Here is a 26,338-nt window from a genome sequence, read left to right on the forward strand (position 1 = left end):
CTTCCTGATGTTAGGACTTGAGCATTTGCTTTCTCACTCTCGCTCCCAACTGTATAAAGTTCACCTTTAGCCCTACAGCTTTATTGTGGGGATTCCTAGGGCAAACCAAGGTCCATGCTTGTGCTTGGCAGGGGCTGCTACTGAGCCACACCCAAGCCCAGCTCCTCACTCTTGGGCTCCCTTGAAGAGATGAGTAAACTCTGAATACCCAGCCAAATCGTGCAGGTTTCTACTTCCTCCTCCTCCACCAGCCAGGGCTGCTCAGGGGACGTTGACGTTTGATAGCGTTTGAGGAAAAACAGGTTTAAGTGATTCACCTATGGTGGCCCGCACACTGACACACTGAGTTCAGAGGTCATGGTTGCTCGCTAGGCTCAGGGTTGCTTCAGCTTTGGAGAGCTGCCCTACCTGAAGCAAACAGAAAAGTGACCTTGGGGCAAAGGAACAGAGAGGAAGAATGCAGGGCAGGAATGCCTTATCGCCCACTTCAGGGCTTAGGCCGGCTTTAAGAACAGCACTGAGGAGGAAAACTGAAGTCCACTGAGCCTTCTGAGGGATCACACTGCTGTGGCACTGACCTTTGCTTTTCTTGGAATTTTTCCAGTTGGTAGCTGTGGTTTTTAGGGACTGAGTCCAAATGTTCCCACTTCCTCTGGACTCAAACAAAAGATTCAGTCAAAATGCAGATTTCCACCAATCCTGTGTTTCCTGCAACCTCCTGAATTTCCAGGTTTTAGAAGAGGGAGCTGAACTCCGTACTACATCGTGCTCTGCACATCAAGATGCAAACATTTCTATAGGAAAGATCATTCTAGAAAGTCACATGTTATTTCACTGATTTTCTCAAGTTCAGAATTCACTTACTGAAAAATACAATTTTATGGAATCTCCTGGTTTAATTAATTTTTTACTGAAATACAAAAACTAAAAATGTAGCCATTGAAAATGAAAGGAATCTTTCCTGAAACAAAACAAAGAAAATGTCATTATTGTAGTGCAGGAAGCATGCGCGCGCATGTGTATATGTGTGTGTGTGTGTGTGTGTATGTGTATATGTGTCTGTCTGTGTGTATGTGTCTGTGTGTGTTCTTTCTCTTCCTTATTCTGAAAACAAACAAATGTTTAGTGTCTTTATTCTTCCTACACCCCCCCCCCCAAAGAGGACAATTGTTGATTCTATCTAACCCAGATGAATAAGGGTTAATATAAATTCTTTATGTAAGGCAGTCCTAGGGGTACAAAGCAGAGAGAAAGGTCAAAGAACCAGGAAACTCATCCTGGAGAAAAGGAAACTAGGATATTTGAACAGGAAGTAAAACAACTGGAGGAAAGAGAGGGAGAAAGGGGAGAGGAAGACAGGAGGGGAGCGGAGGGGAAAGAGAAGGGCAGGAGGGAAGAGAGAGCTATGCTAGTCCTGATGAGGAGAGGATCACCAAATGCTTTAATCTATTCAGTATTATTAAGACTGCTTGTCTCGGGGTGGAGACATGGAGGAGTTGTTAAAAGCCCTAGTTCTTGCACGTGACAAGGATTCAATTCCTAGTACCCACAGTGTGGCTCCCAGCTATCTGCACTGCAGTTCCAGGGGACACGCTGCCCACGTGGTGCAGACACACATGCAGGGAAAACACCCACGGAGACTTTAAACACACACTTGTTTTAACTACAACAAATCTAACTAAAGGAACTGCAGCCACTTTGGAATCAAACTGTACTAGTATTCCAATCTGGAGAATCAATGTTATTGCCAAATTAATTTAGATTGTGCTAGTATTTAAAAAAAAAAAATCAAATATGCCAATGGGACACTTACAGCAAATGTCCACTGCAACATCTATCTTAGCTTTGAAAGGGAGGCAGGGCATAAGATAGCGCTATGTGTACCTACTGTGATGGCCACTTCAGAGACGCCACAGTGTTGCTGAGAACAGGCTCTGGGGCTGGATGGCTGGAGGATCAATCTTCATTTAATTCACTACTATCTGTGGCCCAAGACAAGTTTTATTACTGTTCAGTTTTCGTTTCCTCGTAAGTGAAAGGAAGATATAGTATTAGCTTTATTGTGACAAATAAATGAGACATTTGCAAGATGTTCAGAGTAGGGCTTGCTACATGACAGGCTGTGTTCATGTGAGGGATTCTGTTAGTCATTCTTCTAGCTGGGTCTGACTCAGTTAACCCCAGGGCTTCAGAGTTTGAGAAGAGCCACTTGGTTGTTCAGCAGCTGTTTCAGGTTGGAGATCTAATCTGTGACACAGCCCCAGCTGTTCAATTTTACTTTAAGGAGGGTGTGAAGAACAGATGTTGAACAAATTAGCAGGAAAAAGTTTCTGAGAGAAGTTAAACAAAACTCAGTTTCCAAAGACATATCTCTGGGAGAGTACTCTGGGAGAGTAAATGACTTGCCCAGAAGACACTGCCTCCCATGAGGAGGGCTGCGATTTATCACACAGCATTTCCAAAAGCAGCTTTGTTAAGTAACAGTTCATGTACCGTAACATTCACCTGTTAAGCGTGTAGCTCAGTAGGTTTCAGAATTCCCTAGGAGCTGTGCGATCATCACTGCGCATCCGGTTAAACTCTGACCACCTCACAAAGAAACCCCAGGCTCCTTGACAGGCAGGCCCCATCAAGCCCATGCCCTCATACCCAGGGACCACCACCACTGGGCACTTTCTCTCCCAATACATTTACTCACTCTGAATACTGCATATGGCTTGATCACATCTGTCAATATAAGGACTACTCTCATAATGAAGTAAGGATTAATTTTGAGTCAAATATGGGCCACTATAACCTGGGTGCATTAAATTTAGCTACGCTGATAACATGTTCCAACTTAGAAGAACTGAATACATTTGGGTAATCACAGAACAAGGCTGGAAGTCAACCTATTTCCAAGACACTGGTGTGGCCATCAGGTCAGGTGAGCTATGGATGGACAGATAGGCCTTGTGTATGTTTTCCTGATATTATTATACTCTTGGCTTTAGGGCTGATGGAGGTGAAAACTCTTTGAAACTTAGCGATATGAGTCAGGAGTGTTATCCAGAGGGTTAGGGCAGACACAGAAGTGATAATAAAGCCCTTTGAAAGGTACTAACGTTAGCCCAGTGTAACACTGGCTCTTGTTCTGAAACAGTCCATTTCTCTACAACTACGCTGCTCTTGTCAGCCAAGGTTAGACAGACTGCTCTCAAGTAAACGTGCCTTATGTAGAGAACTTAGGCTCACAACGACGTAGGTTGTCTCTGTGACTGGTTGTTTTCACTCACCATAGGGTCCAAGGCTGTATCAGATCCTTCCCCTCCGCTCTCTCTCCTCTCCTTCCTTCCCTTCCCCAGACACTATCCCATTGAACAGCTATAGGACATTTTGCCTATCCACTCACTAAGGCGGGGTTGATACGATTCCAATGTCTAGCTATTGCTCAACTATAGGGACAGCAAGGTGGCTCAGGAGACAAAGGCTGGGGGCACAAGCGCAGTGGCCCGAACTCCATCCAAAGTGAAAGAAGAGAACTAACTGCCTCGGCCTGTGCACATGTGCCACGGTGTGCACACCCACTCACAACAGTAATTCTAAAACAGTTTTAAATGGTTGTTTTAAAATGCTACTATGAACGAGTTTTTGTGTGTGTTCAGTTTTCTGATATGTACCTCACACACACAGAGGAACAGGGGTGCATTCTGTATAATATGGTATCTCTATTTTTGACTATTTTTTTTTTTTTATCTCCACCAGCAATGTATGAAAGCCCTAGTTTCTCCACATGCTGGCTTACACATTATTTTGTTTTAAAAATTATTTTTACATTAATACTGTGAATATGATGTGATATTCCATTGTGGTTCTGATGTGTGTTTTGTTAATAGAAATGATGCTGAACATGTTTTCACTATATTTTAATGAAATATTTGAGAGGCTCATATAGATACTTTGATGATATTCACCACAACTCCTACCTGTAAGTCTTCCCAGATTCAACCCCTACCTTCCCAGTCCTCTCAGCTTTGTACCCTCCTCTAAACATGTCTTTATTGGCCATATATCTTGTCTAGCAAGTGTTGACAAAAGTCTTTTGTTTATTTTAAACACTGGGTGACCTTTTAGTTGCTGAGTTGCCAGAATTCTATATATCCTGAGTGCCCATATCAGGTATTTGCTTTGTTAATATTTTCTCCCATTCAGTAAGTTATCAACACTTTGTCTAGTATCCTTGGAAGCACTAAAAGTTATTAATTTCTATAAAATCTAATTTATTTGTGAGGAATTTTAATCAAGCAACATGGCTACTCTGGCTGGAATACAGACATGCCCTTAGCATACACCTTTAATCCCACACAAGAAGGTAAAGTTAGTTGGTAGAGGGAAGCAGCCATGTTTGAGAGGGATGTCTAATTGAGGAGCAGAAAAAGTGACACTTCAGAGAAAAGATTCGACAGAATAGGATACACCCAACTTTCACAGAGAAAGGAGAGGTGACTTAAAAAGGGGGCAGCACAGAGTAAGGGGGGGGGAGACACACAGAGGAAGAAGGAGCAAGAGGAAGAGGAGGAGGAGAAGGGGGAAGCATCAGTTTTACCAGGACTGTTGAACAGAGACAGTTTGCAAAGAACAAGCTAGACACAAGTGAAGACAGAATGAGTCAGAGAATGAGAAGGAGCCAGATTAGAACATTATTTCCAAAGTCAGTATGAGGCCAAGCAGAGCAATTCAGACAGAAGCTGAGAGAAGCCAGTTTGAATCAGTCAGCTTGGAGAGAAGTTTGAGCCAGAACAGCTGAGTTGAATCAGTGAGCAAGAGTTTAGAAAGAACTAGAAAGGGTGAGCTTATTAAATAGCAAGTCTCAGAGGTCGAAAACATTCTAGGCCAAGATTAGATTACAAGAAGGTTAGAAGCTTCCAGGACAAGACCTAGGTTAGCAGATGGAGGCAATAAGCCTTGGAGATTACATCAGGCACATAAAGGATACTTTTACATTAATCTAGTTTTCCTTTTGATGATCTAGGTTGGGTAGCACAGTGGCCGAGTAAGGAAGTCCTCTTGGCTTTAACCTTTACAAGGAGAGTGACTTTGAAATTTTTTTGTCCTCTGTTCTGTTTTTCTCAGCCATTCCCCATCCCTTCTCTTCACTGTGGGGAAGGAAGCCAGGAAGTTGTTTGTGCTGCATATGCTATAACTCTGCAACACAGCCACAGATTAGTCAATACTTGTGTCTATGAAACCAACCTCTTTTGCTTAACTTACGCAAACACATTCATAAAATGAGATGTTTCTCAAGTCTAGAATTGCACATAAATGTTGATGTTTGTTTTTTTAACTATTTTATTTGGGTTACTGAAGCCTTTAACTCCTTCCAATCAACCCCTTAATCCTGGGTATGAGAAAGAAGGTTAGTGGGGAGAGGGGGTGCAGGCCCCTTTACTTCTCCTGGTTGTTTAGGGTCAATTGGGATCTGTTAGGGAAATACTAATCTCCATCAACAGAAAATGCAGCAGGCAGTCTCCTCCAAGCCACTGTGTTTGAAAGGTTTTGCTCCGTCTCCACACCGTCCATCTCTGTGTGCTACATGCGACGTGCCTCCACCCCAGGCCACTTTCTCTCTCCAGGTACTCCTATTTTTCCTCCTCAGAGTCCTAGATCATGCCCTTTTCTGGACCACAGGAGGCGTTACCAGCTGGCAAAGACCACATCCTGCATGGGACAATTATCAGCTGTGGAAAAACTGAAGTCCAAACAAAAATCCCATACTTGAGATTAAAACAAAAACAAATTTACACACCACAACTGAGTTTACAAAGAAACCAAACTTCCATGACACATAAAAGTCAATATTTAAATCCATTGCTATTTTCCCTTTGATGTAACGGTGTAATGAAAACGTGCTGCTATTTAATCTTTGTTTTTCTTAATCTCAGACAAAATATTGCTATTTGTGGATCAAAGTTGTAAGCATCAAGGATCTGAGTTAAAGACTAAGGTGATAACCATTGCAGCTTGGTTTTCTTCCTCTTTTTGCATAAGCTATACAAACTGTGATAAACTGAGTAAAGCAACGTGGTAACAATATAAACCATAAAAGAATATAAAAGGCAAGGCCACTGAGTCAATAAGATGCCAATTTATCAAAAACATAGTTACATTATGTAATAACAGTTGTTTCTATTTCTAGGAGACTGAAGGCCAGGGCAGAGCAGAGGAAGTCACTGTTGCAGCGTAGGGTCTTTTGATTCTGGAGGCACACAGAGAAATATGCTTATGCTTCGAACCTCCTGCAGCGCTGATACCTGGGCACTGCCTCAGTCCCTTCCCTCATGTGAAATACAGGAAGCATGTAAACTCAGTCTCACCTAGGGTTGCTTAGGCCCAACACAAGGAACCCTGGATTTATTTACAGGCGTTTTGTTTTAAAATTGTAGCTCTTTTGATTAAAAAGTTTTGTTGTTGTTGGTGGTGCTGTTTACACTTTGTTTTCCTTCGACAATATTTGTGTTTTTTTCATAATTTAAAAATTTATTCGTTGTGAATTTCACCCCAGTCATACATACCAATAACACTCATTTCCCAATCCTTCCATATCTGCCCTCCACCCTTATAAGTCTCCCCCTCCCCCCAAAAAAAACAGAAAAAAGAAAAAATTTCACAGTGGAAGCTGTGGTGTGTCATGGGTGTGTCACATGGTATACCCTTTGCCCAAGCAGCTTTACTTGCAACTGTTCATTGCAATGGGTCACTGGTCTGGTTTGAGGCCTCTGGCTTCTGCTGCACTGTCAACACTAGATCCTCACCAGGACTCCTTTCAGATATCCTGTTGTTGCCCTGTGTCATGGAGATACTGCGGCTTTGGATCTGCAGGACAGGACACTTCCATCAGCTCATAGGGGTAGATGATGGGGTGGACCAACTCAAATTCCTGGATCTTGGCCTGGTGGTAGCTGAGTTGGCCAGCCCTCCTGCATGCCACAGCTGGCAAAGGCCTTTGATAGTACTTGGAATGAGTAACAAAACTAACAGCTGTTAGGTTCCAAGAAATTTCTTTTCCTAAAGTCTGGCATTTAGACAAAAGGCCAGCATTCTCTCAGAAATTTAAGATAGTTCTTACTTGCTAAAAGGGGTGAGTCATTCTCATCCCTGGCAGAAGGGTCAGATCGTTCTTCCATTAACCTGTGCCTGTGGTACGTATCAGCATAGCAAGGTCTAGGCTAGCTTCTAGGCTCCCTCAGACCCTACTCACAAGTACCTGGTACAGAGTCATTCTGGGGGGCATCCCCTGCTCCCTAGCCCCTCTCCTGGCCCCGAGCTTTCCTTCCCTTCCCCCGGGTTATTTTGACCCAACCATCTTGGCTATGTGCTCTGGGCTTCTCTCTTGGCCCCACTCCTGAGCCTGTCTGTCTGTTTGCCCTGTCTCCTCATCTTTCCTCTCTTCCTCTCTCAGTCTCCCCTTCTCTCACAGCCCGGCTCATTCTGCTTTCTTCCAGATGTGCTTCCCTCATAGCTACAGCCATAACCAGGAGCAGCCGTGTCCACATTCTCATTCACTAGCTGGTGTTTAAAGATGCTGAGGGTGTTAGCATCCATGCTAACTAGGTCCATGCACATGTGATACACCTCCGGTTAAGACTGTGGGTCACCTGGTAATCCCAGTGACCCCTGTTCTGCCCTCTGCTGTTCTTGAACCTTCACTGAGAACTTTCTATGAGTTGCAGGTTCTCAGCTGACTGTGGTAAGAGCAACCGCGCTCATACACCACACACAGTGCATCTCCTCTCTGGAAAATTCTTGAGAATCATTCTCTCTCTGGCAAGTCTGATGAAAACCCCTCACTGTATTTGTCCTCATACCTGACCACACCTTAGCTCCAGGTGTGGTGACAACGTAAGAGAAGATGCCACAGGCCACACCTTTCCACGTATCTTCAGCTGCGTCACTACAGGCTGTAGCATAACTAAGGAGTTATGTTTAACGTGAGTGTGTGTGGATGTGTGTGCGTATGCTCATGTGTGCACTGGTGCATGCATATGTGCAAGGATACATGTGTGCACTCATGTGTAGGCCAGAGGTCAACCAACCTCCTATGTTCCTCAGGACAGTTGTCCATCTTGGTCTCTGACATAAGATCCCTTCTCTGGGACCTGGGACTCAGCTGGCCCTGGGTGTCCTCCTGTCCCTGCCTCCCCAGCACTGAGATTCAAGCTCGCACCACCAGTTTTTTTATGTTAATTTGGAACTTGAACTCCGGTCCTCACATTTATGTGGCAAGCACTTTGAAGACTAAGCTATCTCCACAGCCCTGGACTGTATTTGATGGTGGGGCGGTGGATGACGTGTGGGCAGCTGGAGTGCCCTTCCTCAGGTGCTCCAGAATGCAGAACGCTGTCACTGACCTAGAGCATTAACCCTGACTCAGTGCTCCGTGCTTTAAAGACTAAATCAGAGAAAGGGTGGTCACAGAAGAATACATGATAACCATTCTGAAGACAAATTCAGCCACAGAATAATGTCAGCAAACTATGATCGGTCAGGTCGGAAGTAGGCAAATGCTTCAGAAGGACACGCACTGAGAAAAATAAACTAAGTTCCTGACAGATTCTAAAGTGGTGAGTCCAGAGTTGGACTAGACACACAATGACCAAGTGATGTGGATTTAAATCCTCCCTAAGAATTTCACAACACCAGGTGTCCAAAGTATACCTTTAAGTCTTATCTTTATTATTTTCAGTGCTGGGGTCAATCTATGGACTTGGGCATGCAGGGAAGCATTGCACTACAAAGCTCCCTATCAGCCAAAACAAAACCATTTCTAACTAACTAAAACAAAACAAAACAAAACAAACAAACAAACAAACAAAAAAAGCCAAAACCAAACCAAAGCAAACCCCCCACAAACTAGACAGGATAGGTGTTGATGCTTTGTCCAGCATGTACTGCTCTGTAATGTATCCAGTTCTATGACTACTGACCCAGGCCCTGCATTAGGAGGAGGAGAAAGAGGAAGAAGAGGAAGAGAAGGAAAAGGAGGAAGAAGAGGAAGAGGAGAAAGAGGAAAGGAGGAGGAGGTCTTCATTTCTGTTTTCTTTGTCTTCCCTTCTAGATGACCATGGATATTCACTACAGCTTACTCCATATGAAAGCATTCCCACTTGGGGAGGTGAGAGAGTAAACAAAGGTGGGTGGGGGGTGTGTTAATGAGTTAATGTCCTTGGCCTGTTGCCTAAGGAGGTGATAGTTAATGTGCTCAATCCAGTTCTTCTTTCCTGCTCCTGCTGTTACCTCCTCAGCACTGAAACCACACGCATGTGGCAGTCCTTTTCCTTTTTAAAGATTACCTTGCTGGGCAGTGGTGGCCTTTAATCCCAGCATTTGGAAGGCAGAGGAAGGTGGGTCACTGTGGGTTCAAGGCCAGCTTAGTCTACAAAGTGAGTCTAGGACAGCCAAGGCTATTATCCAGAGAAACCCTGTCTTTAAAAAAAAAAAATTACTTTTGTTATTTGTAGCCTTCCAAGTCACTAAAGACTTCTCTGCTTGACTTCCTTGAGGGCTTTAGAGAATTGCCAGAACCCTTGGTCTTGGCCCTAATTATCTCTACTGTTAATAATAAGTTGACTGGTGCTAACTATCTGCCAGTGTTTACCTATAATAACGGCTGGGAGTTCACTGCTCTCTGACACATGAGGAAGGGTGACGCCCAGTCTGAGTTCTCCCTGTTGCACGGTGGTGAAAACGCTGCATGATATTGTACATTAGAGGCCAATCTACGAAGGGGAGTCTAAATGAAGGAAAAAATTAGAGTGGACCCCTTTTATCTGATTTTTTGTATTATCCATGCTTCTATTCATGACTACTGTACTCTCTCCAGTTCAGCTTGGAGCCCCCCCCCCCCACAGCACCCCAAGCCCTCCAGCTTACCTGCCTGAATGAGCCTGCTTGTCTGGCTTCCTCTAGTGAAGAGTCACTTCTATGTCCCATCCCCTGACTCCTTCCTTCCCTGAGTGGACCCTGGCTGGTTGTTCTAATGTGCTTTTGAGCCACTGTTCTCTCCTGTGCTGTGCCTGCAGCAAGCTGAGCATCCTCCAAACCCCCCACTTCCCCCTCCCCTCCATCACTACTGAGGGAGGAGAGCCTGCGGCTCCTAGGACACTGTCACTCTCCAAGCTGCCTGTGCTACACCTCCCACCCTCCCTACCTCCTGATGCTGTCATGGCCTCTGATAAAAATAGAACTGATCACAAGATGTGTCCTCACCCCATCACCCAGCCTCTGGTTCCAGGAGCGGTCTCCTCCATCGTTGCCACTGAGGTGATCTGCCTTCACCACCACCCCTAGGAGGTAGCCCTCGTTCCTTCCAGCCTTCTGCAGATGTTCCCTCTTCTTTCTGGTGGAGCTGGCTTTGAAACAGCTCCTGTCTGATGACGGTCTATCTACTAGCACCTGCCACGTGACTCTGATTTGGCCAGTGGGACTGAGGAGAATGAGGTTCCCATGGAGACGACTGCCCTATGGATAGACTCACGAGGTGGTGCATCTCTGCAGTGCTGTATGACGTTACCCCTGACACCGCTGGCCCTTGTTTCTCTAATGCCCCTTCCACTGCTCAGGCACGGAAGTACTCCTATCCCAGCTTCTGCCAGTGATCAGAGAAATAACTATAGTGTGGGCTCAGAGATCAAGAGATGCTGTGAGCCGGGCGTGGTGGCGCACGCCTTTAATCCCAGCACTCGGGAGGCAGAGGCAGGCGGATCGCTGTGAGTTCGAGGCCAGCCTGGTCTACAAAGTGAGTCCAGGATGGCCAAGGCTACACAGAGAAACCCTGTCTCGAAAAACCAAGAGAGATGCTGTGCCCTAAATGCTGGTGAGTTTATAGCAGAGAGGCCATGACAGCATTCCAGCTTTCTTGATGTGTTACAGCAAATGTTGCTTGTAAGAGCCCTCATGAAGTCTAGGTATTACCTTTGCCTAGTATACAGGCGCTCGGTTGAACAATCAGAAACCTGTTTGGAAAAGGACTGGCAGGATGTTTTCTGTATTTTGTGGTGTCAGTATATTGACTTCAGTCATTGACTCTGGATCAAAGAACAGGTTCACGTTGGCCAATAGGCAATGATTATCTACTGTGGCTGCTGATGGCCAAGTCTCTCCTTCCCTCCGTGCCTCCCTCTCTCTGCAATCAAGTTTGCCCATATATATATCTCCTAAGGATCCTTTAGCATGCCATGGTCAGGAATCTCCACAGGTTGGCAATGACTCTCCTTCAGGCTCGCTGCCCTTTGTAGCATTCATGCCTATCTTGCCTCTGTGGTCCCTGTCATTTTGAAATCCTTTTTGCTTCTCTGGCAGAAGGAAGCCAAACAGCACAGCAGCACCTCACTGGGATTGTGGTCATCAAGCTGCACACATTAGTCCTCTTACGCTGAGGTATTCTGGTCCTTTTCAGAGGACAGAGAGTGGCTTCTTCCATTTCATATGTAAACCCACTCCAATACACCCATGTCCCTTGAGCCTTCAGACAGGTTTTCATGTGCTAAGACAATCCTGACACTTTAATCATATTTCTGCAGGCTCTCATGGTAACGTTTCACAGAGGCCTTCCACCAATATACTGGAACCAACTCCAAGAGTTCTTAGAGCCTAGGATCACAGGGGAGGCCCACAGTCAATAGCATCTTTTACTTTTGCCTGTTTGGGTGGTGTGTGTGTGTGTGTGTGTGTGTGTGTGTGTGTGCGCGCGCGCGTGCGTGCGTGTGTGCCAGTGGCTATCTTCAACTGGCTATCTTTGACTGACCCCCTCTCTATTTTATTTACTGAGGTAGGGTCTCTCACAGAACCTGAGCCCCCCAATTCAGCTAGTTAGCTAATTGGCTTACCCTGGAGATAGCCAGTCTTTGCCTCATAAGCACTGTGATTACAGGTGGGCCAGCTTGTCTACCCCGTTTTCTGTGGGAGTTGGGGACCTGAATTCCCGTCCTTGGCCCATGCAGCAAGCCGCCTGTCCACCTGAGTCTCCTGTCTGGATGCCTTTCATTGCTTTCATGCTGGCTCCTGAGTTGCTGCTTTTCTTCCCAGCCGCCCTTCCCTACCCGTCCCCAGATACATCTGATTCCTTTACATCTTCTCCGCTAGCTGAAATTAGCTAAGCCTTGTCTGGAGAGAACAGCTAAGTTTGAGAGGAAATAAAATGAGTTCCTGACCCTGACTTCTCTCTGTAGGTTCATGAGGCCACCTGTTCCCTACAGTGCACAGCAGCCAGCAGAAGAAACTAGCTACATTCACTGTTAATCCTGGGGAAGAAACCACCCTCTGAACAGATTTTTCTGGCAGCCCAGATGGTATAGTCTCCACAAGACAAAGGGGGCAATGTGTGTTTCTGTGGGTGGTTAACGATGACGAATTATCTGTTACCCAGTAACCTCATCAGGGCTCGGCCTCCGCCTGTAAAGGGTCTTTAGACTTGGGCACTCTGTCCCTGGCATATCAGATCTGCACATACCTGCGGTGCCTCCTTCCTTACAGACCTCCATCTCTCAATAGCCAATTCTGCATGCTATTAGTTCCCTCTTAGGATCAGTGGCTCAGTTTGTGGGACTTGACCTGCTCTGGAAGTTCTGGGTTCTTTCTCCTAAACAGCCCCATCCCAGCCCTTGAGATCTTGCTTTTTCTACTAGGACCCAAATTTTGGCCCCAGGCACTTAGGAAAACTGCATTAAACTCCGAACTTCAACTACCTCTATAACTAAGTCTTAGACCTGCACCTTAGTTCAATGTACTACATGCTTGAGTGATATTAAGGTGCTCCTTAAATAGTGATAAATTCTAATCCTAAATTCGACACCATATATTTGGTAGATGACTGACTGATTTGTTCCTATAATTTTTCTTTTAGAAGACATCGAGAACCATTTCCATCTAAAGCCATTACCACAGCTCCAAGATCACACGTCCTTTGGTTCTCTGCTAGCTTTAGAACTTTACAGCACCCTCCTCCCTGATCACCATGCCAGCCATGTTCTTATCACGTCTTTCCCCCTGTAATCGCTGCCACAATCAGTTCTAGCACAGCACACTCCACTCACCTGTACACTCCTTACCTTAATGACTTCCCCTATCACTGGAGAGCCAGTGCCACGCACATAAGCCAGTGCTTGCCTAACGTCTCCACAAGTCACGTCTTGGTAGGCATTTTACTGCTGCATCCCATCAATTATTATCTAATCATCTGCCGTGACGTTCTCATACTGACTCAAAGTCCGACCCTGGACGTCTCACTGTCAGGCTACTTCTCTCATCAACGGTCACAGCTTAGATGCCAGAAAAGCAGACACACACACACACACACACACACACACACACACACACACACACACACGGAGATTTTAAAGTGATTCTAGGGCAATGAAAACAGGAGCTGCTAAGCAGTGGGAGAATGACACTGATGAGGGCAGGGGTGTGTCACTGATGTGTGGTGATGTAGGAGGTGGAGATTTGTGATTCTGATGAGCCATGTGGTACAATTTTCTGTACCACCCAAAGGGCGCTTGCTCTCCACTGTTTAATGGGCTGTCCATGGAGTGCCAATTTGCACTTCCCAGTTAGGAAGGTGGCTTCTCGTACAGTCATATTGGGTCCTTACAGGTGTATCTTACAACCTTGGCATTAGAAAAGCCCCATGGCAGGTAGAGACATATGCTGTACAGGTTAGTTTGGGTGCTGTAAGTTTATACATGAGCAACACTGATTGTGGCAGCAATTACAGGGAAAAAAAAAGATGTGATAAGAGAACATGGCTGACCTGGTGATCAAGGAGGAGAGTGCTGTAAAGTTCTAAAGCTAACAGAGGCCAAAGGATGCAAGATCTTGCAAGCTATAGTAGTTTGAGTTTAATTTTAGAAGTTAGTGTGTGTGTGTGTGTGTGTGTGTTTGCGCATGTGCATGCGTGCATGCATGTGTGTACCATGGTCATGGTGCACATGTGGTGGGCAACTCTGGAGCTGATTCTATCCTTCCATCTTTGCAGAGGGTCTGGGGATTGAGCTCAGGTTATCAGGCTTGTATGGCACGCACTTAACTTACCAAGTCATCACGGGCCCCTATCTGAATTCTAAGTGCATCCGGAAAGATGGCTTAGCTGGTTCTCAGAACCCTTGCTAAGACTTACAAAAACTCTAGTTCCAGGGGATTTGCTGTCCTCTTCTGGCTGCCATGGGCATTGCATGTATCCGGTGCACTTACATACATGCAGGCGAAACACCTATCATATACCTAACAGAACACCTATCACATACCTAACAGTTTGTTTTGTCTTACTTTTTTGTTTTTCAAGACAGGGTTTCTCTGTGTAGCCTTGGCTGCCCTAGACTCACTTTGTAGACCAGCCAGGCCTCGAATTCACAGAGCTCTGTACAAAATTTTAAAACTGAGTGGAGAGACAGAACCATTGAAGGATTCTACATAATGGAGTCATGTGATCTGAATTCTGTGGTCAGTGTATAAAATTAGTTTCTGGCAGCGGATCTACAGAAAACAAATATAAATGATCCTAAGAGTGTAAGAAAAAGCTGATGGTGAGTTTGAATTAGGTGACTGAGGTAGACAGAGCGGAAATGAACCAGAGCAATAGGGATTTGCTTACATGTAGAAATTAGAAAACAGAAGTACTCAGGATAATTCTTTGGCATTCACGTAGGTTATATGCTACACATGGCTTATGGCTCCATTTAACTGCATATACTCAAAATAACTGACATGATACCAGCTTGTGTTTTGGTTTTGGTTGTTTTTTGAGACAGGTCTTCCTGCACAGATCATGCTGCCCTCCAGATCATGATTTCTTCCTGCTTTAGGCTCCTCACTGCTGGGGTTTCAGGTACATGCCCGTGTCTGGCTGGGGTTTCAGGTACATGCCCCATGTCTGGCTGGGGTTTTAGGTACATGTCCCGTGTCTGGCTGGGGTTTCAGGTACATGCCCCATGTCTGGCTGGGGTTTTAGGTACATGTCCCGTGTCTGGCTGGAGTTTTAGGTACATGTCCTGTGTCTGGCTGGGGTTTCAGGTACACGCCCCATGTCTGGCTGGGGTTTCAGGTACATGCCCGTGTCTGGCTGGGGCTTCAGGTACATGTCCCGTGTCTGGCTTCATGATGTAGTTTTTAGTTGATGTTAATGTATCAATGGGAATTAGCTTATCCAACACACACTACAGGAAACACAATTATTAAAAACATAAATTCATGCATATTTGTTTACAACTAGCTGCTTAAATAAGTTTATTTCTGTTGATGAAAACTTTGAAAAGTACTTACTTTCAGTTACATAAGTACATTTTCTGAAATCTCTTTCTTGCAACACATAGCAACACTTATGAAACATTGTCTTTGAATGTGTTTGTCTTGCCTAACAACTAATCTGAGATAGAACCAAGACTGCTTGCTGGTTTGTTTAACTGCAGAGCCTTTGAACATCCTTGATCCTGCCCCATGTTAGAATGCCGAGTAACTGAGCAAGTGCTTGTCTCTTGGTATGGTAGACTAAGAATCTGTTTTTTGTTTCTGTGTTGCTTGGGCAACAAATGGTACAGATTTACTAACATTTATTCTATCCAATTATGACTACTGGAGAAATGTTGTATAGCAAGCTACAGCTCAGTTAGGAAGACTGTGGCACTGATTAGAAGACTGTGGAGGGACTCTACAGCCACCTGATGGAAGACTGTGGGAGGGGACTCTATAGCCACACTGCACTTATTAGGAAGACTGTAGGAGGGGACTCTACAGCCACACTGCACTGATTAGGAAGACTGTGGGAGGGGACTCTACAGCCACACTGCACTGATTAGGAAGACTGTGGGAGGGGACTCTACAGCCACACTGCACTTATTAGGAAGACTGTAGGAGGGGACTCTATAGCCACACTGCACTGATTAGGAAGACTGTGGGAGGGGACTCTACAGCCACACTGCATTGATTAGGAAGACTGTAGGAGGGGACTCTACAGCCACACTGCATTGATTAGGAAGACTGAGGGAGGGGGCTCTACAGCCACACTGCACTGATTAGAAAGACTGTGGGAGGGGACTCTACAGCCACACTGCACTGATTAGGAAGACTGTGGGAGGGGACTCTACAGCCACACTGCATTGATTAGGAAGACTGTAGGAGGGGACTCTATAGCCACACTGCACTGATTAGGAAGACTGTGGGAGGGGACTCTACAGCCACACTGCATTAATTATAAAGACTGTGGGAGGGGGCTCTACAGCCACACTGCATTGATTAGGAAGACTGTGGGAGGGGGCTCTACAGCCACACTGCATTGATTAGGAAGACTGTGGGAGGGGACTCTATAGCCACACTGCATTGATTAGGAAGACTGTAGAAGGGGACTCTACAGCCACACTGCATTGGCAATGTACTGATTAAAATTAGAATATCCCTTAAGCTGCCCTCGGAGATTCTTTTTTATTAAAAGCACTCTCATTTGTTTGTATGTATGGGTATTTCGCCTGTCTGTATGTCTCTGTACCATGTACCTGCTTGGCGGTCTAGGAGGTCAGAGGAGGGCTTCGGTCCCTCCAGACTGAGTTACAGACAGCTGTCTCCTACCACGCGGGGCTGGGGAGCTGAGCCCAGGTTCCCCAGAAGAGGAACCAGTTGTCTTAAGCCCTGTACCTTCCCTCCAGCAATGCCCCAGTGGATTCTTTAAGGAACAGAAGGAAAGGGGAGCACTTAATGTGCTGGATTCTGCAGTAGGGGTAGGTTAAGGCATTTCTTTGTCTCCACTTTATGTCCAGTGACCCTTACTCTTCCATAAGCTCTCATGTCAAGTGGAACCCTCCCAGCCCTGACAGGTTTCCCATCATCCCATTGCAGAGCAACATGATTCTCCAGTCATATGTCATGCATGCAGCTTGATGTCTGTTCATGTGATTATTATTTTCTCTTTCTATCACTGTCTATCCCCTCAGCTAACCCACTGGGTTGTATAGGCAGCCTGATCAACTAGGGGTGCTTGGTTTCACTCACTTTACACCCACGGTGTCTGCTACAGTGCTTAAGGAGATCAAGTGTTTTATAGTGAGCACACACACATACTTGGCTAGGAATTGGAGCTTACAGTCCTTCTGATCAAAATGTGAATCACGCTATAAGAAAGCAGGAACATTGTCCCCAAATGTACGAGGCTCAAATCCCCAGAACCCCTAGCTATTGGCTGATATGGAAGGCAGGGCTTTCATGGGATGCTAGTGGTCACAAGGACCTAGATGGCAGAGAAGGGTAAGATAAGAACAGATTCTCCTGAGAGCCTCCTGAGAGTGAGGTCCTGATGCCATCTTGAATTTGTAACTGTGAAACTGATTTCTGACTTTTAGTTTTAGAACTGTGAGATACTAAATTTTGAATTCAAACTACTGATTTGTTATAGCTATGAAAGAAAATGGACACATCAGGCGTTACAGAGTATTAGATACATTGTATGAACCTGGACAGTGCTGAGCCTGTATCCTTCCTTGGCCCCTTGCTGCCCCCGCAGGGAAAACTGCAGCAGATGCCCCAGAGAATGAGGTAGCATGCAGACGGCAATTTGTAGAGGTGATATCGTAAATGCTTGAAAAATATGGTTGTTATGACATATGTGAGGTGTTTTATAAACTGCTATGCCTCATTCTCATCGCTCCATTGTGCTGACTATCACAGCTCCTCAGCTTACAGGCGACGAAGCAGACACGGAGGGGAGGTTAAACAGTTTGCTCAAATTGCATGGTCAAAATGAAAAACACCACAGGAATAATTTTTGAAAAATTCTAGTTGTTTTAAAAAAATATTCTCATATTTCCTTTCCAGATGCACTCTATCCATTGAAACAATAGTTTCAGTGTTTCAGAGGGACAGGAAGATATGAGTTAGAACAAAGGCATGATTGTCCAGTGGGAGTTCCAAGTCTCCAGCACAGAGTTAACCCTGAAAGCCAAGCTTTGTTAAGTGAGTTTAAAAAGTTCTTCCATCGCTCGCTAACTCATCGAAAAGCAGAACCTGTGGAGGCGAAGCTGAAGCACCCAGAGGAATGGACAATGTCGTCACTGCAGGGAATGGAGAGGGAAGCTATGTCTGACCCAGGGAAGGGGAAATGAGAGTTAAGTGACGAATCAAGAAACCAGTCACTGGGCTCTTCCCTCTGCTGGAGTCTGGACGCTTGAACTTCCCCAGGAGGCCCGTGTCCAAGCCTGGTGCCGACCGCAGTCTATGGAGTGATGGGGGAGCTTCTGGGAGGTGGGCCTGTGGGAAGGAAGCTGGCCGCTGGTGCCCACCCTTCAAGTCCCTTCTTCTCTCACATCGAGTGAACAGCTTGATTGTGTGTGTGCACAGTGTGCTACAAGCCCAAGGGCAACAGGGCCAACCAGCCATGGGAAACCATGAGCCAAAGTGAGCCTTCCCATCAATCCTGTATGTCATCAAGACCATGGAAAGCTGATTGCCATGTACTCACCCCACCATGATAACTTCCGTTTAGACATTTTCAACTTGGGTAATTTCTTCTTTCTTCTCTTTTTTTTTGGGGGGGGGGGCAGGGGTGGTGGCTGCATCTCACTGTGTAGCCCTAACTGGTCTAGACTTGACTGTGTAAAGTCTGGGCTCGAATGCTGATCTGCCTGCCTCTGCCTCTGCTGGGCTTACAGACAGCACTACCACTCCCAGCCATGTCTTTAGTTTGTGGACTCTAAATCTGTGCAGGTTTAATGGCTTTTAATAGCATGGGGATCTAGAAAGACTTCACCAAATGTTTCACTCCCATGTCAGAAATATCTACATAAAAGAAACCCAACCACTGCTTTCCTCTGTTCTTCTGACAGGCTGTGCAGGCTTGAAGTTATACTCCAGGCCCTCTAAAGTCTCACGTTTCTTCTTGTACCCTACTTGGAACATCTTTGGGCAAGCTAGTCAGACAGCTGCTCCTTCTTTAGGTGAGCTGCCCTCCTTCCCAGCATGGAGAAGCCTGGAGTGTAAAGTACTTATGAAGCAGGCAGATCCTTCCCCAGGGAAACAGCAAGTCCTCACAGCAAATTTACACTTTAATCTCACTGACCACAAAGGGCCATGTGGCCTCTTAGCTGCAGAGTGTAGGGAAGGCTACATTTTACAGTAGGGATTTTCCACAGGAACCACCCAGGCTTCGGCCTCTTGGCAGATTACTGACCCCTGCTTATAACACACCATCGTGTGGACTTTCCACTTTTCTACAGGCAAGCTCTGTCCTACCCCAGAGCGGATGGCCTCAGAGTCCTCTAAGACTGTCCTCCCCGCTTGTCCCTGGCTAGCAGCTTCATAGCCTCCATCTCTGTTCAACTGTGACTGTCTCAGAGAAGCTTTAGAAGCTTCAGTCAGCCCCTAAGCCACAGGAGAGCACAGAGTCCTCCACAGGGCTCCTTCCCCCCTTCTCTACCCTTCTCCTTTCTTGAGGCAGCACAGCCCCTGAAACTTGCTATGAGGTCAAGGGTGGTCTTAGATTTCTGATTCTCCTGCCTCCTAGTGCTAGGATTCTCTCTCTTCCTCTCTGGGATATATACAGAACGTCTCCATACCATATCTGTGGTATGGCATCTTATTTTTTAATCATTACAACGGTGCTGAAACCCAATAGCACTCTATTGTTTTCACAGTGGAATCCCATCCCCTTTACAGTCTGCAGTACGATACACTCCCACTTCCCGCCAAGGCTCGGACTCAGACTAGGCTGCTGCACGTGGCTGGAGCCCCCTGTGAGGCCGCCTTCCTGCCATCAGCTGCTTTGCAACAAGCAGCTTCTCAAGACTTCCACTGAGGTAAACAGATGCTCTGCTCAGTTTGCCCCCAGGCTTTGGGAGTCCTGCATCGTCTTCTGCGTGGTCTGGGAGCTGAGCCAGAGGAGAAGATGCCGCGCTGGCTCATTAGAGGCAGGTGGGGACAGGGGTTTTACCCCTCTGTGTGATTTGAAGGGGCAAACCTGAAACCAGCACTGCCTGCTTCATGGCTCCCGCTTGAGGACTACCTGTTAGTTCCCGCCAGTTTCTCTGTTGCCAGTTGACCCCAAATTTCTCCTTAAAAAATTCTTCCACAAGGCCTGGCTTTCTGACCACTCACTTTCAGTCACTTCCCTGGCCCCTCGCCCTTTCCCACAGCAAGTCTGTGGGATGCATGCATGCCATCCTTACTCCCTAAGTGCCCCTGTGGGCAAGGGAAGGCCAGGGGTGGGAGTCTAAGCCCTCCTCCTCTTCCTCCTCCATGACTGACTGGTGACCCAGCAACAGGCAGCTGCACTCCAAATCCTGGGCTGAGAGGGTCAGATATGCTACACTCTCTGCCAAAAAAACTGGCCTCATTTCTCTAAGACTATATTTTCCAACTCTTAAAGATAAAAACTGTCTCTGATTTCTTTTTCTGCTCTCAAAAAAAAAAAAAAAAATCTTAAGATTACACTGTAAACTCTTATCTGAGGATTTATAATTTATTGGGTGTGATGTTTAGATTCTAAATTCAAACTCTCATTTAGATCATATAACATAACTCTTTGTTTACCTCCTTTTAGACTAAGAAACCAACAAGTCTCATTTTACTGTACCCTGGTTCAAAATGTTTCTTATTTCAAGGTTATAAAGGCCTACTCAAATTAACAGGATGGATGCAGTTCCTCCCACTGGGGCACCTGCAGACTTCCTGATCAATAGATTTGGTACAATGCTCTGCTGTATTGCTAATTCTGGGAACATTCATTTATTTACAATGTTAAGACTTGATTGTTATGTGTAACCCTTATTCTCAAAGCTTAAAAATCACTGCCTTACAAATATATTTAGTCTTGTTTTTACTAATGTATAATATAGCTTTATATTTTTTTTTTTTTTTTTTTTAATTTTAATTTATGTGCATTGGTGTGAAGGTGTCAGATCTTGGAGTTATAGACAGTTGTGAGCTGCCATGTGGGTGCTGGGAAATGAACCCGGATCCTTTGGAAGAGCAGGCAGTGCTCTTAACCACTGAGCCATCTCTCCAGCCCCATAGCTTTATATTTTTATAAACTAAATCATACAGAAAACTGTTGTGCTCTCTTTTTATGGACTATGTTTATGTTTTTAAGGCTCCAACTTAACAGGGATAAAACCTAAACTCCTGGTCTTACAAATGATCAAGTCCTTTAACATGTTCAAGAACGTGGTTTTATTCATGTTAAGAATGAATGTTATTAATTATATTTTCAAGGTCAAACATAGAATAAAATTGTAACATTCTATTTTGTGTTATTTTTTTAAAAAATATTTATTTATTTATTATATGTACAGTGTTCTGCCTGCATGTATGCCTGCACACCAGAAGAGGGCATCAGATCACATGGTTGTGAGCCACCATGTGATTGGGACTTGAACTCAGGACCTCTGGAAGAGCAGACAGTGCTCTTAACTGCTGAGCTGTGTCTCCAGCCCTCTATTTTATGTTTACAAAGTATAGTTTAGAGCACATAACTAAAGACAAACAAAGATTGCTTAATTCAAATACGCTAACCCTCAAGCTTGTCAGAGATCTGTTGAATACAACATTTAACGTGTAAGTTTATAGTTAAACAAAACAAAACAACAATAACAACAACTACAAAAAACCCCCAGGGATCCCCAGATCATAACAGTAGTTCCCCAAAGTCTCAGAAGATTTGGGCACAACAGCAGGTGACATCAATGCTGGTTTGCAGTATGGTGACCACTGGGCAAAACTGCCCCCAACATCTCGCCCTCTGCTAGGGTCCAGCCTGAACTGTGGACAAACTGGATACCTAGAGAGTTACTTGTCTCACGTTGCTAAATACAAGGTGACGTGAGTCTCTCCCGTGTTCTCTTTCCACAGAAACAGCCTCTTGCCCTCTGTGCCTGAAGCAAGACTGTCTGCCCATGGTGCCATGCTGCCAGAGGAGACGAGTGGACAACTGTATATTTACTGGGATATGACTAGTCAACTCTGCCACTTTTATTAATACATGGCTGCAATTTATCCTCAGGTCTCTGATCACATTGACAGCTAAGCTGATGTTAGCTTGATAGCTAGAAAACAGACAATTAGATCCTTAGCCCAAAGCAATCTGCCACGTTAGTTCATTGGTCAAAACGACTAGATACTAGATCTCTTATTTAAAAGGGCGACCAGGTTTGCCTTACTCACAGACCTCAGGTTAAAGATAAACAGGCTTCAGACACCCTCCTAGCCCTCTTCATACACAGGAGATCAAACTTTAACTTTCAGGTCTAGATACAGTTTACCTCGTTACCAGACTTAAAGGACAGGTCTCAGAGACAACCCTTTAGGAGGCCAGACTACAAGCCTCACTCCTAGAGCTACTGCCAGGTCTACATAGTCTCTCTCGTTACCAGACTTAAAGGACAGGTCTCAGAGACAGCCTTTTACCATTCTTTTAGCTAAAGAACAGTGACTGCTCATGACAATTCCATCTATGTCTTAAAGCTTCCAAGAAGGTGTTTTTATGACTATTAGAAGGTCTAAAAAGGTGTTTTTTTATGAATGCTGGAGGGCCCAAGAAGGTGTTTTAAGATTGATACATGCAAGTTAAGAATGTCAGAAGGTCTAAGAAAGTGTTTTAAGTCGATAAATACAAGTTATGAAGGTCAAAATATCTAAAAAGATGTTTTATTTCTTCCTGTTGCTATGCTATTGTTATACTAATTGTTCAGAGTGTTGACACTAATCAGTGGCGCTCTGATTTATTAATCTATGGGAAAACATTCCACTATATTATCCTCTATCATATGTCCACGCTCAAGACTTTAAATTCCCTTTGGTTTCTCTTTTTTCTTAGAATGTCTCTCATTGTGCTAGAATTATATGCCTCTAGTCTTCTGAGCAGAGCCCCTCTTTCATAATGTATACTGATGGTGAAAATCAAGATCAAGTGAGCCTCTGCCCTTCTGCTCTGGAGGAGGTTTCTGTCCTCTGCAGGTTACTGTTCCACAGGTGTCAGAAAGTTCCGGAAGGCTTCTACCTTTCCTAAGATCACCTCAGAGTAGTCATGCTTTTAACACAAAGTTTTTTTTAACCAAGCCTCTGCTGTGCTATATGTCTACTGCCTTTTCCTACATTGCATGTTTCACTGCAGATGGCAAACAATGATGATGCTAACATGTCTAAAGTTTGCCTGTTTTTGTAAACATAAAAGGGTTCTTGTAAGCTACAGAAAACCCACCTCTCAGGTCAAATGAAATCCAGATAAATACTGCCAATCAACAGCCTAAGTTTCCCACCTATTGCCTATCTCTGAGTGTGGGATTTCTCTCCTTTTCTCTGGTTTTGGGACTCCTCTCCCTAACTACCCACCCTGTTGCTACAGTCTTGCACCCAACACTGACTGACTGCTGAGTCTTCCCTTCCAGTTGATGTAAAACGCTTCCTGCCATTCTTGCCAACCTATATCCAAACTCTTCATCTAGGACCTTCTCCCTTGGGTGAGATGTCCCTCTGCTAATGCGGCTCTGTCTCCCTCCCCATCTCGTTCGTGTTTGAAACCCTAGTGCTAGGTAACCATGTCTGCTCTTGGGCCACGCCCTTGGTCTATGACCAGCGCTGACAAGCTGCTGGAGCAGATTGCACCAATCTTGTCAAGTTAAACCCTGCTCTGGGACACCCTGACAGGTCACTGACTTTTGCTCTCCCCATGGGAATGGTCCATTCACCATCCCTTCAGGCTTTCCTCTGGGATGCCTTCTGGAAAATTTCAAACCCCTATGCCCACATTAAGGAATGCTAAACTTACACACCTCTGCAACCAAACTTAAGACAGATGCAAAGATCCAAAACAAAACTTTTAATTACCACCAGCAATCGGGTAAAATGGAGGGCGGCTCCTGATTTTCAAGCCTTTTTCTCTCCTCTGCTCTCCCAAGAGTTTCAAATGTCCGCCAAATGGGAAAGTTCTCCCCAACCTACTAACTTTGTCTTCTGCCCACATATATGTTCCAGTCTCCTGCCAGACTCCCTACACCCAGGACATCGTCAAAGCAGCTGCCCACAGGTGCTCCATCCCAACCTCACAGATCCTGTCTGTTGGGCCTGCATTGCCCCTCCTAGCCACAGATGTTCTCAGACCCTGGACAGTGAATACAATAGCCTGCCCTTTCAGGACCTGGCCAACACTTCAGCCTTGTAACTCCCTGTCGCTGCCCTACTGATAGCAAGAAGCAGTCAAAAGTCCTCACCCCTTATCCATTCACAAAAGGCAGAGATGGTGTGCTCCAGACCCAGGACAAACAGCTCCAGGTTCTCCCAGCACTCCTCGGTCCCTGTCTGCTGCAGGACATGGCCGACATAGCCTGCCCTCTACCCTGAACTTTCCAGGGCAGAGCTGTTCCTGTCCCTTCACCATATAATCTGGACATTTTGTTGTTCTTGGTTTCTTCTTCTTCCTCTCTCTCTCTCTCTCTCTCTCTCTCTCTCTCTCTGAACCTACATTTACACACTTGCACCTACCTTACACAAAAAACAATCCACCATCCTCATTTTTTAATTAAAGGGGGAGGGAGGAATGTTAGCATTCTGCCCCAGTCTGCCTAGCAACCTATAACATCATTAGCTGCCTAGCAACCTATAACATCATTAGCTGCCTAGCAACCTATAACATCATTAGCTGCCTAGCAACCTATAACATCATTAGCTGCCTAGCAACCTATAACATCATTAGCTGCCTAGCAACCTATAACATCATTAGCTGCCTAGCAACCTATAACATCATTAGCTGCCTAGCAACCTATAACATCATTAGCTGCCTAGCAACCTATAACATCATTAGCTGCCTAGCAACCTATAACATCATTAGCTGCCTAGCAACCTATAACATCATTAGCTGCCTAGCAACCTATAACATCATTACCTGCCTGCCACTAGGTGTGCCCTTCCCCAAGATTATAAAAAGGGCAAACCTACCTCTCTCTTGCTCTTCTCTTCCTCTCTTACCCCGTGTTCCTCTCTTACCTCTCTTCACCTCTTCTCTCTCTCTACCTTTCACCTCTCTCGCTGTCTTTATCTATCTCTCTTTCTCTCTGGGGGTAACCCTAGCGCTATAATAAACATCTCTATACCATATCTGTTGCCGGCCATTTTATTTTTTAATCATTACCATCTTTACCTTGCTTCAGGGTCCTACCTATCTGTGACCAGGTTTGGGCTGGGGGCAAAAGAAAACCTCATACTTTTGAGTTTTCCCAAACGAGGGGTGTAATCGAAACTGCTGTAATCTGTGTTATAACAGAGTCGCTTCTGATTGCTGTTCCTATCCCAAGTCCTGCAGTTTTCAGGGTTTTGTATTTGACTGTTTTAGTATTTGACTGACCCGCCAACAGTTAATCAGACACTAACTGCCAACGCTTTACGGTGTTTCTACAGCGCAGAGGCCGAAGTTAATGATATACTTAAAATTTACACATTTGGCCGGGCGGTGGTGGCGCACGCCTTTAATCCCAGCACTCGGGAGGCAGAGGCAAGTGGATCCCTGTGAGTTCGAGGCCAGCCTGGTCTACAAAGCAAGTCCAGGGCAGCCAGGGCTACACAGAGAAACCCTGTCTCGAAAAACCAAAAACCAAAAAAACAAACAAACAAACAAAACAAACAAACAACCCCCCCCCAAAACACCTTACACATTTTACACATTGGTCTCATTAACATGTAAACGAACGAAGGACAGAATGCAAACTGCTTTACACCTGATTTTACCACTTTCAACCTGGCTATCCACTTTTGCCCTTCGCCCGTTACTTAATTATCCACTCTGCATGCCAATTTCATAGCTTTTGGGGGTCAAGCGGGACACGGGGGCCGGCTGTCCTTTTGGACAAGAGGCTTATAGGAGGTACTACCAACCCCGGACAGCAGCATGAAGGATGCTCTCCAGGTTGGGGTGCCTCCTTGTTTGTTCGGGGGGGGGGTTGGGAGGGAGGGGTGTCACGTGACTGGCGAGATGCCCGCAGGGCCGCTGAATCCGCTGTGTGGGCAAGTTTCGAAAAGCAAGTCACTTTACTTCTGGAAACCAGACCACTGCAGTTTCAATAACCACCACTGAATCACTCTATGCCTTCGCAAAGCTTCGCATTGCTCACGTGACTCCGTACCGCCTTCCTGTCCCAGAAACACGTGGCTGCATCCGTAGGTCTCATCACACCAGGGTCCCTTCCGCTTTCGCCTCAGTGTTCCCGGGCTCCCCGCTCAGCAGCTCGCCTCAGCGCCCCCGGTGCGCCTGCGCAGACGCGGAGTGCGGCAGACAGGTTGGTTTGCGGCACCGTCGTTAAGCGCCGTCGTGCGCCGGGCACGTCTTGGGTCGGCTGGCGCC

At 45.6% G+C, this 26,338-nt stretch overlaps 1 long non-coding RNA gene across 1 annotated transcript; it reads right to left on the bottom strand.

Annotated features, from left to right (window-relative positions):
- Positions 1-487: 487 nt before the first annotated feature.
- LOC127210871 (uncharacterized) lies at positions 488-26,231 on the bottom strand. The gene is made up of 3 exons (XR_007833339.1): positions 26,121-26,231; positions 1,814-1,982; positions 488-961 (listed from the first exon to the last, which is right to left on the bottom strand). It is a non-coding gene; the product is annotated as an uncharacterized LOC127210871 (long non-coding RNA).
- Positions 26,232-26,338: the final 107 nt, after the last annotated feature.

Source organism: Acomys russatus, chromosome 28, assembly GCF_903995435.1.
Source record: "Acomys russatus chromosome 28, mAcoRus1.1, whole genome shotgun sequence".
NCBI lineage: Eukaryota > Metazoa > Chordata > Mammalia > Rodentia > Muridae > Acomys > Acomys russatus.